Below are 13,613 nucleotides of genomic sequence, written 5' to 3'. Positions count from 1 at the left end.
CAGGCATACTTCCCCAATCATCAGGGAAATGTCGCTCCCTCCTTAGCATCCCTGAATTGTTCCTAGGGAGTGGATTTCCTATGAACTCAAAGTTTGCGTTCATAGGAAATCTGCTCCCCTTATGATGATTCAGGGATGCTAGAGAAAGCGACAATTCCCTGACAATTGAGGAAGCTTATCTGGCTTCCAGACGCACATGCTTCCTCTAACTTTTAAAGATATTTCAGGGACGTTTGAACCATGATGCAGCCAGGTATGGAAATCTTATTTGTCTAGGCTGGAATAACTTCCTAGATAGTGTCCAAGGTTTGCTCTCCTGCCCAAGGCTTAGGAAGCAGAGTTCTAAACACAGAAAATCATCTTACATAGGTATGGCCCGTCTTTATATTCTAGATGTTGTAAGAACAGCAGAAAGCAGCAAATAACAGAAAATTCATTGCCCCACATTTCTCTTAGCCAGACCAAAGGCAGAAGCACATGAGCTTTGAAGTTCTCACAGGAAAGCAAATGGTCTCATGCTCTTATTTCATGACCCAAGCTGAAGTCATGAATTTAACTTAATGAGAGGATTTTAACTTAAATGCTAATAAATAAGGTGTGGTATGAAAGGGTATTTTACATTTACTATGGTTGGGACTCATACTTAAGTTTAAAATACTCTTTTATGCCACACCTTATTTATTGGCATTACAGGGCTGAAACAGATGTCCCTTTCAACGTAAGATTGGAGTTGTGGCAACCACATGCCGTGGCCCCAATCCAGTGTCTTGCTGCCCAAAAAAGAAGTGGCAGAAAACCGCTCCTTTTTGAGCTGACAAAAAACTGGCTTTTCCGTTGCCAATGTGGCTTTGTGGCACTCCCGTGGTGTGCAATGTAATTGAACACCGCACCACTGGAGTGCCACAAAGCTGCCCTTGTATGGTTGGGTGGGCAGCTTCACAGACGCTTCCTGCCAGCTTGGGGCATGTGTCGTCTAAACAACATGCCCCCAAGCTGCTGGGAAGCCACCACAAAGAGGCTGTCTGTTTCGCCCCAAAGTTCCACATTTGTTTTCCAGATGAAAGAGTAATACCCTCCAATGTTACACAGCATGGAGTAGAAGAGTGGGAGTAGTGAATAAGACACAGTTCACTTCTACAGTCTTTAATGTAGACCTGCCTTCTCCAAGCTGGGACCTTCCAGCTGAATTGGACTACACCTCCTATAATCTTCTGCTAACATAATGGATGTTATAGCCCACACATTTGAGGGTAACAGGTTCAATAAATTTGAGCTGGGCTATATTAGTGCTAGTCAAAGTAGTGGACTGGACCAGCGCTGATTCCCAAGCCATGGGCTGCTGGTCACTCAGTGCTTCTGAGGGGAAAAACTCTACCCAATGGACACAAATACGTAACAGTTCTTGGCATTCTGGGGGGGGGGGGGGGACCACCCACTGCTCCTCCATATCAGATAGATTCAAACACTAGGCTTGATGATTACATAGTTTCCACAATTGCCAAGTCACAATGCTGCAGTTGCAAGATTTCTGTGTAGAGCAGGGCTGAATCAGATATCCCCAATCTGGTGTGTGTGTGTTTATGTGCCTTCAAGTCACCTGCTGATTTATGTCAACCTCATGAATTTCACAGGATTTTCTTAGGCAAGGAATCCTCAGAGGTAGTTTTGCCAGTTCCCTCCTCTGAAATATTGCCTATAGCACCTGGGCTTCGTTGGCAGTCTTCCACCCAACTATTAACCAGAGCTGACCCTGGTTAGCTTCCAAGATCAGACAGGATCTTGTGCCTTAGGGTATTTAGGCGGCCTGGACTTCCATTTCCATCACCCTTCACACTGGGCATCCTAGCTTAGGTTGATGAGTATTGCAATCCAAATCACCCGGTGAGCACCAGGTTGTGGAAAGCTGGATCAGGGTCCTTCAAGCTACTATTCACTTTCAAAACAATGATTCTATAAGTATATGAAATGTTGCACAAGCTTGCTGTGAATCACCATAAATAGAGGCAAACTTCTAAATTTGCTGCCGAACAGAAAATCCAAAGGATGCCAACTCAATGTTGGTAAAAAAATAATAAATTTATTTATTTATTGTTTCTCTTTAACACTCCATACCCAATCTGCCACCTGAGGTGAGTTTTCTCAACTGTCTCAACCTGGTTTTGGCTACAGATTTCATCCATCTGAAGTGCACCTTTAGTTTTTACTCCACTTTTAAGAAAAAGAAAAATTGCTCAAGGTAAAATATTTAATTATAAAGTGACTGCTAGCCCAACGATCTTATATGCAAAAGAGTGAGTATGAAAGAAATATATTAGACAATGAAGCAAACTGAGGACATCTGAAAGAGAGAGCCATCACTGGCCAGGCTCTGGCGCCTGTATTTTGCAGCTAGTCATCACTATAGTAGGCCCACTGAATCAATAACATTTGACACAACGTTCAACTGGGTCTTCTCTTGCTGCAAATGTAGCCAGAACAAATCCTCTACAGTCAATAGCCATGCACCCACAATGACTACAAATAAACAAACACAACCACCACACTGGGCTACAGTTCCCACCATTCCCTAACCAGTATGGGGATTCTGGGAGTGAGAGTCCCCAAAAGTAACCTTTCTGAGTATGTAAAGGGATCTTGTAGCATCTTTGAGACTAACTTCAGTGCTACAAGATCCCTTTGCATACTAATCTTCCATACTAAGGAGATTATGACAATGGCAAAAAAGACAGGAGCATCTCGTCAACATTGTGCAATAATGCGGAAATTATTACCCGACATCATGCAACACTACGATTATCCCATGAATAAAGAGGAATTCTAGCGCTGGTTTTTATTAACAGGGATTTTCCATGAATAAAAGTAGTGCTAGAATTCCTCTTTATTCACAGGATAATCATGGCGTAATGTGAAAATCTCCGCATTATTACATAATACCACTATGATGCTGTCTTTTTTGCCGGTGTGATAATCTCCAATCACAGCTATATCTTTTTATTTTCTGAGTAAGGCACAGCACCACTGTTTCATTTCTCTACAACAGCGTGCCTTCCTCAGTCTTATCTTAAACTATGTTAGACTCTTCTCCAGATTCCAAAGAGAGTACAACAGATTAAGATCATTTCCCTCACTGGCTGGACTGTTGGTCACTACTACTGATTGTTGGGGGGGGGGGTGTCTTAAATATATTTTGTAAACTGCCTGAAGGCATTTGACTTGGGGCAGTATTAAATTATTTCTTACTTCAATGTATTTTTCTTCTGAGGACATTTTGGACAGTTCATGCAGCCTGCATATGGTCTTGGGGCAGAAGACTGGTCCCATACCCACCATGGGTGCCACACCCTTGATTTAAATGTATTTAAATTATTAGGTTAATTGTTGTTGTTTTTGTGTGCCTTCAAGTTGCTTCCAATTTCTAGTGACTGAACCTATCATAGCATTTTCTTGGCAAGTTTCTTCAGAGGGGGTTTGCTGTTGTCATCCTCTGGTCACCCAGTGGGTTTCCACAGCTGAGCAGGGATTCGAACCCTGATCTTCCAGTGTCCTAGTACAATCCTCAGACAATTACACCATGCTGATAGTCTACCAGAACAGCCCCAGAAACGGAGTATATGCCTCATGTGAGGACCAGCCCAGAAGAATACAGAGAGCCCAATCTCAGAAGGATACAGAGAGGCTCACTCCTGAGGTGCCAACTCCATAGTGTGAAGAACTGCACAGAGCAATACTGTGCATGGAACAGAGGTGAACTGTACCAGCAGAGGGACCACCAGCACCACAGATCCTCAAGGTAAATAAGTAAAGACATGAGCAAAACACTTCTCCCTACTGATACCTCCTTCTCCTCCAAACACAAGATACCAACAGTTGTCCCCCAGTTGCCTCCTTCTGGTCCTCTACTAGGCTGGAGACAGGCGACAGGTTTTAAGAAAGTCCAGAGTCATTTTTGAGAGGCATTGCTTTTCACAGTGTAACACTGTACATGCAATTCTTCTAACCCACTCTCTCACTGCTGATCAAATCTGCTTTCAAAACAATAGAAGAACCTTGATACCCACCAGCAGAAGAGGGATGCAAATAAGCATTTTCTATTTCTAGCTCCTTTCAATGGACTGAAAAGGATTCTTTGCTGTCTTTGCCTAGAATCTGTTCCTCAGCTACAGCATTTCATCCCAAAAAAGGAACTCTGTGGAGACACCCAGCAAACCATAATGCAGTGTTTCTCTTAGACGCCTTGGGGAAAGATGTATAATAATAATAACAAGATTTGAGGTATGGGTTTGGAATTTAAAAGAAATGGGAGGGAGAACCACTAGTCCCTGTCCTCTGCAGAAGGAAATCAGTAGACGCAGAAAGTGTGCTTTGACCCTCGGTGGCCTCACTGTGTGGTCAGAGGTTGTTGTGTGACTTCAAGTACTTTCCAACTTCTGGTAACACTAAAGCAAACCTATCACAGGGGTTTCTTGGTGGGATTTGTTCAGAAGAGGTTTGCTTTTGCCTTCCTCTCAGAGAATGTGATGTGCCCACGATCACCTACTGGTATTCTATGGCTGAGCAGGAATTTGAACCATGGACTCCAGAGTCATAGTTCAACAATCAAACCACTATGCCATGCTGGCAGAGGTCCTCCCTACCAATTACCTTTTTCATGGGTTTCATGTGGACAACTCCTCCTCAGAGGATGCCCCTTGTCATTTATGTCATTGGCAGGAGTGGCTAACTAAAAATCAGATATAGAAGCATCACTCTGAGGTGACATGCCAGAGGAGGATCTCTATCCAGTGAGACGGTACACCCAGAGGGACTGGTGAGGCTACAGGGTAAGCGAGAAAGGTCCCTTTCAAGGTGGGGTGGGGTGGGCGATGCCTTCAGATCTCAGAAGTGGTCTGGGCAGGTGGCTAAGTCCCTCCACCTTCACCAGTGACACCACACAGTGATGCCACTGATCAGAAATGATTCAATAGGACTTGGCACCAAAGTAAATCAATCCTCTGTCAGAAGGAGTCCAGTTTCAAATAAATAAAGCGTAACATGAGGCATGACACCTTATAAACAGAGTGAGCTGCTGAAAAGTACCAAGTACACTGAGCTACACTGTGGTCTCCAAAGTGGTCTCCAGAGTGGTTAGTTGACTTCCTTCAACTAACATCTTGGATGTGCTATTGTTTCTTTTCCCGAACATAGCCTCCCAGCCTCTGAACTCAAATTCCACTGTGCATGGAGAAATATAATAGAGTGCTTGAGGGAAAACATGCTGTTATTTTTCAAAATCCAGGTTTTGTTTATTTGTTTATTTCATTTGTATGCTGCCTTTCTTCCCAGAGGGACCCAAGGCAGCTCACAGATAAAAAACATTTTAAAATTTCAAAACAAACAAAATAAAAAATAAAAACAATTAAAATCATCCACACACAATATAAAATCACATAAAAATATACAAAAGTTAAAAGCATAACTAAAACCCACCAGCTCCATAAAAAACAATCTGATATGAATTATATATCAAATATCTACTTAAATAAAAATGTCTTGGCTTGCCAACGAAAAGCAAGCAGGGAGGGGGCCAGCCTAGCATCCTGTGGAAGGCATTGCAGAGGGTGGGAGCAGCCACCAAGAAGGCTCTCTCTCGTGTCCTCACCAAGCGAGCCTGTGATCTTGGCAGGACCGAGAGAAAGCCTTCTCCTGAAGATCTTAGGGCTCTGGCTGGTGCATATGGGGGGATATGGTCTCTCAAACAGTCTGGGCCTAAGCCATATTGCTTGGAGTCGGTAATGGGCTGGATGAGGGAAAACAGACTCAGCCTGAATCCAGAGAAAACGGAAGCACTGTTGATTGGCTCTCCTGGTCTGGGTAAGGAAATTTTTCCACCTGTCCTAAATGGGGTCACGCTTCCTGTGAAGGACTCTGTTCGCAGTTTGGGGGTGCTTCTGGACTCATCGCTTCACCTTACTGCTCAGGTGGATGCGGCGGTCAGGAGCACCTGTTATCAGCTTCGGCTGATACGCCAACTGCGACCCTTCCTTGGCCGGGGGGACCTTGAAACCGTTATACATGCTCTGGTAACCTCTCGATTAGATTTCTGTAATGCGCTTTACATGGGGCAACCCTTGTACCAAACCCGGAAGCTTCAATTAGTGCAGAATATGGCTGCTCGGCTGGTTACTGGATGTTCCAGGGCCAACCATATAACATCAGTCCTAAAAGATCTCCATTGGCTGCCTATTCGCTTCCGGGCCGAATACAAGGTGTTGGTTATCACCTATAAAGCCCTAAATGGCTTGGGCCCAGGGTACTTGGAGGACCACCTCTCCCCATACAATCCGCCCCGCACTCTCAGGTCGGGTGAAAGACATCTTTTAAGAGTTCCAGACGCTCGATATGTATCAGCTCAGAGGGCTTTCTCTATTTCAGCCCCTCAGCTCTGGAACTCCCTCCCCAATGAGCTCCGTACTTCCACCTCCCTCGATGCTTTCAAGAAGAACTTGAAGACTTTTTTGTTCCTCCAGGCTTTCCCCCCGTGAGCCTTGTGGTCATTCTTTTCCCCATGGCAATGTCTTTGTGTATTCCATTCTACACAGCCACTTGTATAGGGTGTTGTTAGTTTTTTTTTTAACTGTTCTTAATTATTAACTTTGTATTATTTCATGCTAATGTTTCAATTGTCTTACTCTTTGATGTACACCGCTGTGATCGCTGGAATAGCGGTATAGAAATAAAATTTTATTATTATTATTATTATTTATTATTATTATTATTATAGGTCATGGCCAGCACTTTGAATTGTGCCAGAAATGAACCAGTAGCCAATGAAGCTGTTTCAACAAGGGAGTTATGCTCCCTGAAACTGGCCCCAGTCAGCATTCTGGTGCAGCATTTTGCACCTGCTGGAGTTTCCAAATAGTTACCAAATTCATATATAAGCAGGAGTGGATTATTACCATCACCACCACAACCACCATCAATATCTTGTCTTTACCCCAGAACAAGGTGTTATGATCTTGTGCCTTTTCTGATCTGTCAAGTAGTTGCATTCAAGGTTGCTGAAATGCAGGAAAAAACTAGAATGGAGCCTCACACTGAATTCTCTCAGCAGAATCATCCGGACTAATAATGGCAAAAAAGTGCATTGCTGGGAATATAGACACAGGCCCAGGGGTCCAGCCTTGGTACTTGTCTCTGAACTTTTGCATAAGGATAAAAAACCTCACAACCTACACTCTCTGCCCCTCTTTTCCGTGACTGAGCTTCTTATGTGACTTCTATCATTAGTTAGTTTTTAGATCCACTGATATGTTGCCTTTCCTCTAATGAACCTCCAGACTATATTTGCACAACAACCCTGTGTAGGGAGAGGCAGGATATAAATAAATATTTATTATTATTATGCAGTAGAATCAAGTATGAGAGAGAGATGGCAAAAGACCAAAGGACCAACTCTAACTTATGGCTATGTAAAGCCTAAAAATCTGGTTCTCCAAAGTCCAGACCCAGGACTCTAACACCATACATGCTCCCTAACATGAGACTCCATAAAATAAGCTGCACATTCTTTAATGCTCATTGTCATATGCTTGCACTGTGGATTCTGATGGACAGATCAGTCTATTTCCAGACTACATCAGTTTTACATTTGATCATTCATAAGTCCATTTTGTCCCATTCCCACACAAGTCTATAAGCTTTAAAAAAGAATACCACAAAATGCATTTTAATTGAACCCCTGACAAAATATTTTTTAAAATACATTTTGGCTTATAGTATGCATTTTTGAGCCGAGAATAGTTCTCAAAATTCAGAGAAGTGTACAGTCTAAAGGGAAAATCCTATTTTTCCCCCAGAGCCTGGAAAAGTCACGTTTTAAGACTTCAAGCCCCTGAATCAGCCAGGCAACATGGGCAATGGTCCTCAAGGCTGGGGAATCCTGGGAGTTGTAACCCAAACAGTAACATTTCCAAACTCTGGTTCTGTGGCACTTATTAGTCTTGGAACTGCAAGTTAAGGAGGTTTCATTAAAAACAAACAAACAATCCCAACAAAAACCCAGACCGTATGAAATCCTTCAGCATTTCTAACTATGGATAGTTGGTGAATTCTGTTCATGTAACTACATGGGTTTTAAATGCAGATAAATATTCACATATTTCATGACATACTGATGCTAGCTCTACAACACTAGTAGTTTGTTCAGGCATGTTTATCAAATAAGTGGGTTTTATGTATTACTAAACAAGGGTAAGATGGGGAGAATATATTTTATATTATTTTTAAAATAGCATTCATTGTTATTGCTATGCAACCATTTAAGGTTTTCTAAGACCAATTCATAATGCGTCTGAGGAGGTAGACTGAAGTCTACATAAACTCATGCTGCCAATTTCTTTCTTTCAGTTAGTCTCAAAGGTGCTACAAGAGCTCTCTACGTACTGATTCTACAGACTAACATGACTATATATCTGAATTCTACTCATAACAAGCATAATAAGCTTTAACCCTTCAGATTTTCTTATCTTCAACTCCCAGAGGTCTGTATCGGTTTGTCCAAAAGCAAGGGATTATAGCAAGTGCAGCCTAAAACATCTGGGCCCCTTACCATGCCTTAGGTGTTTAATTGTTGTTGTTGTTGTGTGCCTTCAAGTTGTCTCCACCTTGGTTTTCTTGGCAAGATTTGCTCAGAGAGGCTTGCCACTGCCTTCCTCTGAGACTGAGAGAGTGTAACTTGCCCAGAATCACCCAATGAGCTTCCATGGCCAAGCAGAGATTTGAACCTTGGTCTCCCAGAGCCCTAGTCCTACGTTCAAACCACTACGTTCGTAATGCAATGTTTCTTTTAAAAGTTATCCTGAACAGGATGGTTTCTGGACATTTAACTGAACGATGGAAATGGCAAACCCAAAATCCTGACAATGACTAGAGACCAAAATGCCCAATGGGGAATAGCAGAAGCTCAGGAAGTGCTCACTGGTTGCTCTCTCTGGGAACCAAAGAAATCTCCAAGCATCCTGGGATTCAATCAATGTAATGAGCAAACCAGTCAGCGACAGCCTTGAACAGCCAGCTGTAAGGAACGTTTTACTCAGTGGTCTTTGGATTATAGATATCCTTGTCCTTTTTGTGTGGGAGGTGGTGGTGGTGGTAGTGGATAAGGATACTTTGTTTCTGGTGTGTAACTGCAATGAAGAGTGGAAAAGGAAACATTAAAGACAGCCCTTCCTTTCAAGCAGTAGCTGTTCTCTTTATCAGCATGGAAGCAATTACCCAGATCATCTGTCTATTATAATGTTTTGATAAAATGCAAAGTTTATTTGCATAGACTGCTTAATGTGCTAATTGAAAAAGCTGATGATCAGTCAACTCATTTGTTTTAATTGGTTCAAGGCTCTACTGATAACAAGAGTGGCACCTGACATGAACAGTTGTTGGGATCTACTTTCCTCGGTGGCTCCACGTGAGGCCAGTGGCAGGTCCTGACATTTGTTCATCCCAAGAGTGGCTCCAGGGCCCTTCAGGTGTCCACTACATAAGTGGCAGAAAGGATGGCTAAGGGTCAGGGAGAGTAGGAATTATAATCCAGCAACATTTAAGGAGAAAGCAGATTCTGCACCCCAAAATATGGATGATGGGTGGCTTCTCCTCCCACTTTCACTTACCACCAGTTCAATGAATAAGTGTTAGTATTGTGGCAGTAGCCAATATGAATCTAAGGAAGGCAGAAAGTGCTTTTTGTTAGTTTTCGTTCCAGATCGTTTCGGTTCCTTTTTCAAACAGGAATGCGATTCAGTTTTGGGGAAGCTAAGGTGCACTGACTAACTTTAAATAGACTTTGTAACAACCTCAGCCCTCCGCTCCCCCCCCCCACCAGCAGAGTTCATGAGTTACAGTGGTTTCCAGAGTGTGTAGTTGTTTGCATGTTGAACTACGACTCTGGAGATCAGGGTTCCAATCCTGCCTCAGCCATAGAAATCCACTGGATGACCTCAGGCAAGTCATTCTCACTCAGCCTCAGAGGAAGGCAATGGCAAATCTCCTGCCAAGAAAATCCTGTGACAGGTTCACCGTAAATAGGAAAGGACTTGAAGGCACGCATCAAACGACAACCAAAACACACACACACACACACACACAGGGTGTAGGCCTATGGATTAAAACCTGTTCTTTTGCCATTTTGACTGATCCGCTGTCTGGCTCCTGAGCGATCTGGACATGAAACGGATATACAGGTGTCATGCTGAAGTTGTTTTTAGTGGAAGCTACTTTTGCCTTGCCTGGCTAGCCTTAGTCCAAAAAGCCCTCGTGGAAATGAAAGCCGGGGTCATTAGAATACGCAATCAAGCCTTGTGTAATTTGAAAAGAAAATGTGCAGATGGAAAAGTACTCATGAGGAGAGCTCAGAAGCGGTTTTACCAGACTCCTGGTAAGTCATATTTTTTCCCTATCCCAAGAGTTTCAGCAGGTGTTTGGACACAAAACGGCCCTCCTTCCTCTTCCTTCTCCACCAGGATGGGTGAAGAATGGAGCTTTCTTGTTGCTACTCCTTTCTGGCAGATGAGCTCCAAAGCCCAGCATCCCCAGCAGCTTCTGTTCCTTCCTCAGAGGAGTCTTTAACCTGGGCTGCATCCACACTGGAGAAATAACCCGGTTTGGCACCGCTCTAAGTGCCCTGGCTCAAGGCTATGGAATTCTGGGAATTGGAGTTTGTTGTGGGGTCCAGAGCAGAGCTCCAATTCCCAGAATTCCATAGCCTTGAGCCAGGGCACTTAGAGCGGTGCCAAACTGGGTTATTTCTCCAGTGTGGATGCAGCCCTGAATTGGAATCAGCATGGAACAGCTCGGCTGTGCATCCACACTGTAGAAATACTCCGGTTTGGCACCGAATGCCATAGTCTTGAGCCGTGGCTGTTGAAGCAGTGCCAAACCGGGGTTATTTCTGCAGTACGGATGCAGCTCTCGTCTCTTCTTTTCATTCCTCTTCCCGCCGAAACCCGCAATTAAGACTGACTTCTTTTGTGGTGACATTTCGGGTTGTCATGGAAATGAGCGCAAGAGTGTGAGTGGAAAGGCAGGGAAGAAGAAGAAGTATTTATATGAGGGAGAAAAGAGAGAGAGAGAGAGAGAAGGAAGGAAGGAAGGAGAAGGAAAGGCATAAAACCGCAAAGGATGCCACTTTGGGGGAAAGGAAAAGGGACCCCAAAGTGTGTTGGCTCTTTGGGCCTTAGGCCACCTGGGGCTGAGGGTGGCTGGGGAGAGGTGGGCAGGCCTTTCTGAACAGACCCCCACCTTCCCCTCAGGAAGCCCCTTTGGCCTTTTGTCCACGCGGAGAAAGTAATGCCGCCTGGGAATCACAGAATCGTAGAGTTGGGAGAGACCCCAAGGGCCATCCAGTCCAACCCTATTCTGCCACGCAGGAACTCTCAGTCAAAGCATCCCCATTGACACATGGCGGGTTCCGCTCTCGGTCTCTGTGTGTCTGTCTCTGGGCAAGCATAAGCTAGACTCAGGCTTGCATCCTTGTGAGGTCGCTAAAATGAGTACCCAGACTGTTGGGGGCAAATTAGCTTACTTGCTGTTCACCGCTATGATCTTTGGAATAGCGGTATATAAATAAAACAAATTATTATTATTATTATTATTATTATTATTATCCAGCCTCTGCTTAAAGACCTCCAAGGAGGGAGACTCCACTACACTCCGAGGAAGGAGGGTGTCCCACTGTCGAACAGCCCTGACTGTCAGGAGGTTCCTCCTAATGTTGAGGAGCAATCTCTTTTCTTGCCGCTTGCATCCATTGCTCTGGGTCCTGTTCTCTGGAGCAGCAGAAAACAAGCTTTTCCCTCCTCAATATGACATCCCTTCAAGTATTTAAACAGGGCTAATGAAAGACTTCTTCCTTCCAGTAGAAAGCGAGGAGAAGGGTGCCAGCTGGGTGGGGAGGAAAGGGGGAGCCACTCCGGAGCGGAGCCTGTGGGGAGGTTGAGCCCTACCCCCCCCCAAGACCCCCAGGGAGACGCCCTGCCTTTCCAGAGGAGCCCCCTTGGACCCAAGGGCAGCCAAGCGCCCCTCTTCCGAAACCCGAGCCTCTTCCATGGGTTTTGTCTTGTGGGTTTTTCGGGCCCTGATGGGGCCCCCTTTCCGAAGAGTTTGTTCCTGAGGCCTGTCGGGCCTGGTCCTCCTGGGGTTGAGGAAAGCCACCCTGGGCCCGGGCTCCATCCCCCGAGGGAGGGAGGGCCAGTCCTCTTGGCCGCTGAGGGAAGGAGGCAGCCAGCCTTAAAAGAGCAACTTTCGCGCCTCTCTCACCCCGCCAGAGAGAGTCCCTTTTGGGGGACAAAGGCGGGACAGACCTCCCTTAAAGAACTACATCCTCATCCTCCAGGTCCAGGTCCAGGCGCCTTCTCTCTCTCCTCTCCCTTCTTTATCTTCGGAGCCACACAAGGGCCCCTCCTTCGCGGCCAGGAGAGAGCTTTGCGCGCCCTCCCAGGCGCTGCTTGCCACTCGCCCACAGGCTGCGTCCGCACTGCAGAGATAACCCGCTTTCCCTGCCCTGGCTCGGCGCTGCGGGATCCCGGCGGCGGGGAGTTTGTCCAGAGCGGAGCGAGGCTCGCTTCTTCTTCTCCAGGAGGGCCAGGGCAGGGCTTCCCAACTGAGGGCCCTTCGCCTGTTTTGTGCGGCGCCTTTTTAGCTTGGAAGCCCGAGGACAGGGAAGCCTCTGAAGAACTCTCTGGGAGCAGCTCCGGGAGCCCTTGGGGCCGAAGAACGAGGGAGAAGGACCGCAAATAGAGAACCAATAAATAAACGAGCGAAGCCTAGCTACACACGCTCAGCAGAGGCTGTATCCACACTGGAGGAATAACCCGGTTTGGCAGCGCTTTAACTCTGGGTCCCCCAGCAAACTCCAACTCCCAGAATTCCATAGCTTTGAGCCAGGGCAGCGAATGCGGGGCTAAACCGGGGTTATTTCTCCAGCCACACACTCGTGCTTCTTAAGTCGGGCTCCGAATGGAGGACTTTGTGGCACCCCTCCTGGACCAGAGGGAGGCTGGATGGAGGGCGACGTGTCCTGGACAAGGCCGAGGGGCTTACCTGCAAAGCGGCTCCGGCCGCGGGATGGAGGGCTGCTGCGGCGGGGGGCTGTGTGTGTCTGTCCCGTCCTCCTCCGGTGTGGGTCCCTCCCGAGGAGGGGGAGCCGGGGCTGGGGCCGGGGGTCACTGAGGGTCCGGGCAGGGAGCCGTCGAGCGCAAGGAGGGCGGCGCCCAGAGGCCCGGCTGCTCCGCGGCTCCTGGCAAGTTGAGCATCTCACTGACTGGAGTTCCGATGGAGGGAAAGTTAGCAGGGAGGGAGGGGGAGGGCCGGGACACGCCCAGGAGGGGCGTGGTCACCAACCAATGACGCCATCCCGAACTTTAGGCCCCGCCCACCCACCCTTTTGGGGAGAAGCGCCGCGGCGAAAGGGCCAAAGCGGTGGGCCCCGCTGGAGACAGGCAAGGAGCCGGAGGTCCCTCCTCGGCCCCAAGGAGGGCAAGGCACCGCAACAATGGAGGGACGAGACAAAAGTAAAAGCTGGCACTTGAGAGTCAAGAAAAATAACAGCTGAAAGACTCCCATAAAGGTAGATGTGGGAA

At 46.4% G+C, this 13,613-nt stretch overlaps 1 protein-coding gene across 1 annotated transcript in view; it reads right to left on the bottom strand.

Moving 5' to 3' along the window:
* Positions 1–13,314, bottom strand: part of LOC149321642 (caM kinase-like vesicle-associated protein) — a 101,034-nt gene extending 87,720 nt beyond the window's left edge. The window contains exon 1 of the mRNA XM_089526086.1: positions 13,075–13,314. The gene's annotated coding sequence lies outside the window, so the exon portion shown is untranslated. The remainder of the gene's footprint in view (positions 1–13,074) is intronic.
* Positions 13,315–13,613: the final 299 nt, after the last annotated feature.

The sequence above is a fragment of the Sceloporus occidentalis genome, unplaced genomic scaffold (genome assembly GCF_023333645.1).
Source record: "Sceloporus occidentalis isolate IW3139 unplaced genomic scaffold, rSceOcc1.0.p SCAF_1, whole genome shotgun sequence".
In the NCBI taxonomy this organism is placed as follows: domain Eukaryota; kingdom Metazoa; phylum Chordata; class Lepidosauria; order Squamata; family Phrynosomatidae; genus Sceloporus; species Sceloporus occidentalis.
Note: the sequence above shows the minus strand (reverse complement) of the source record. Positions and strands in the feature narration are given on the sequence as shown.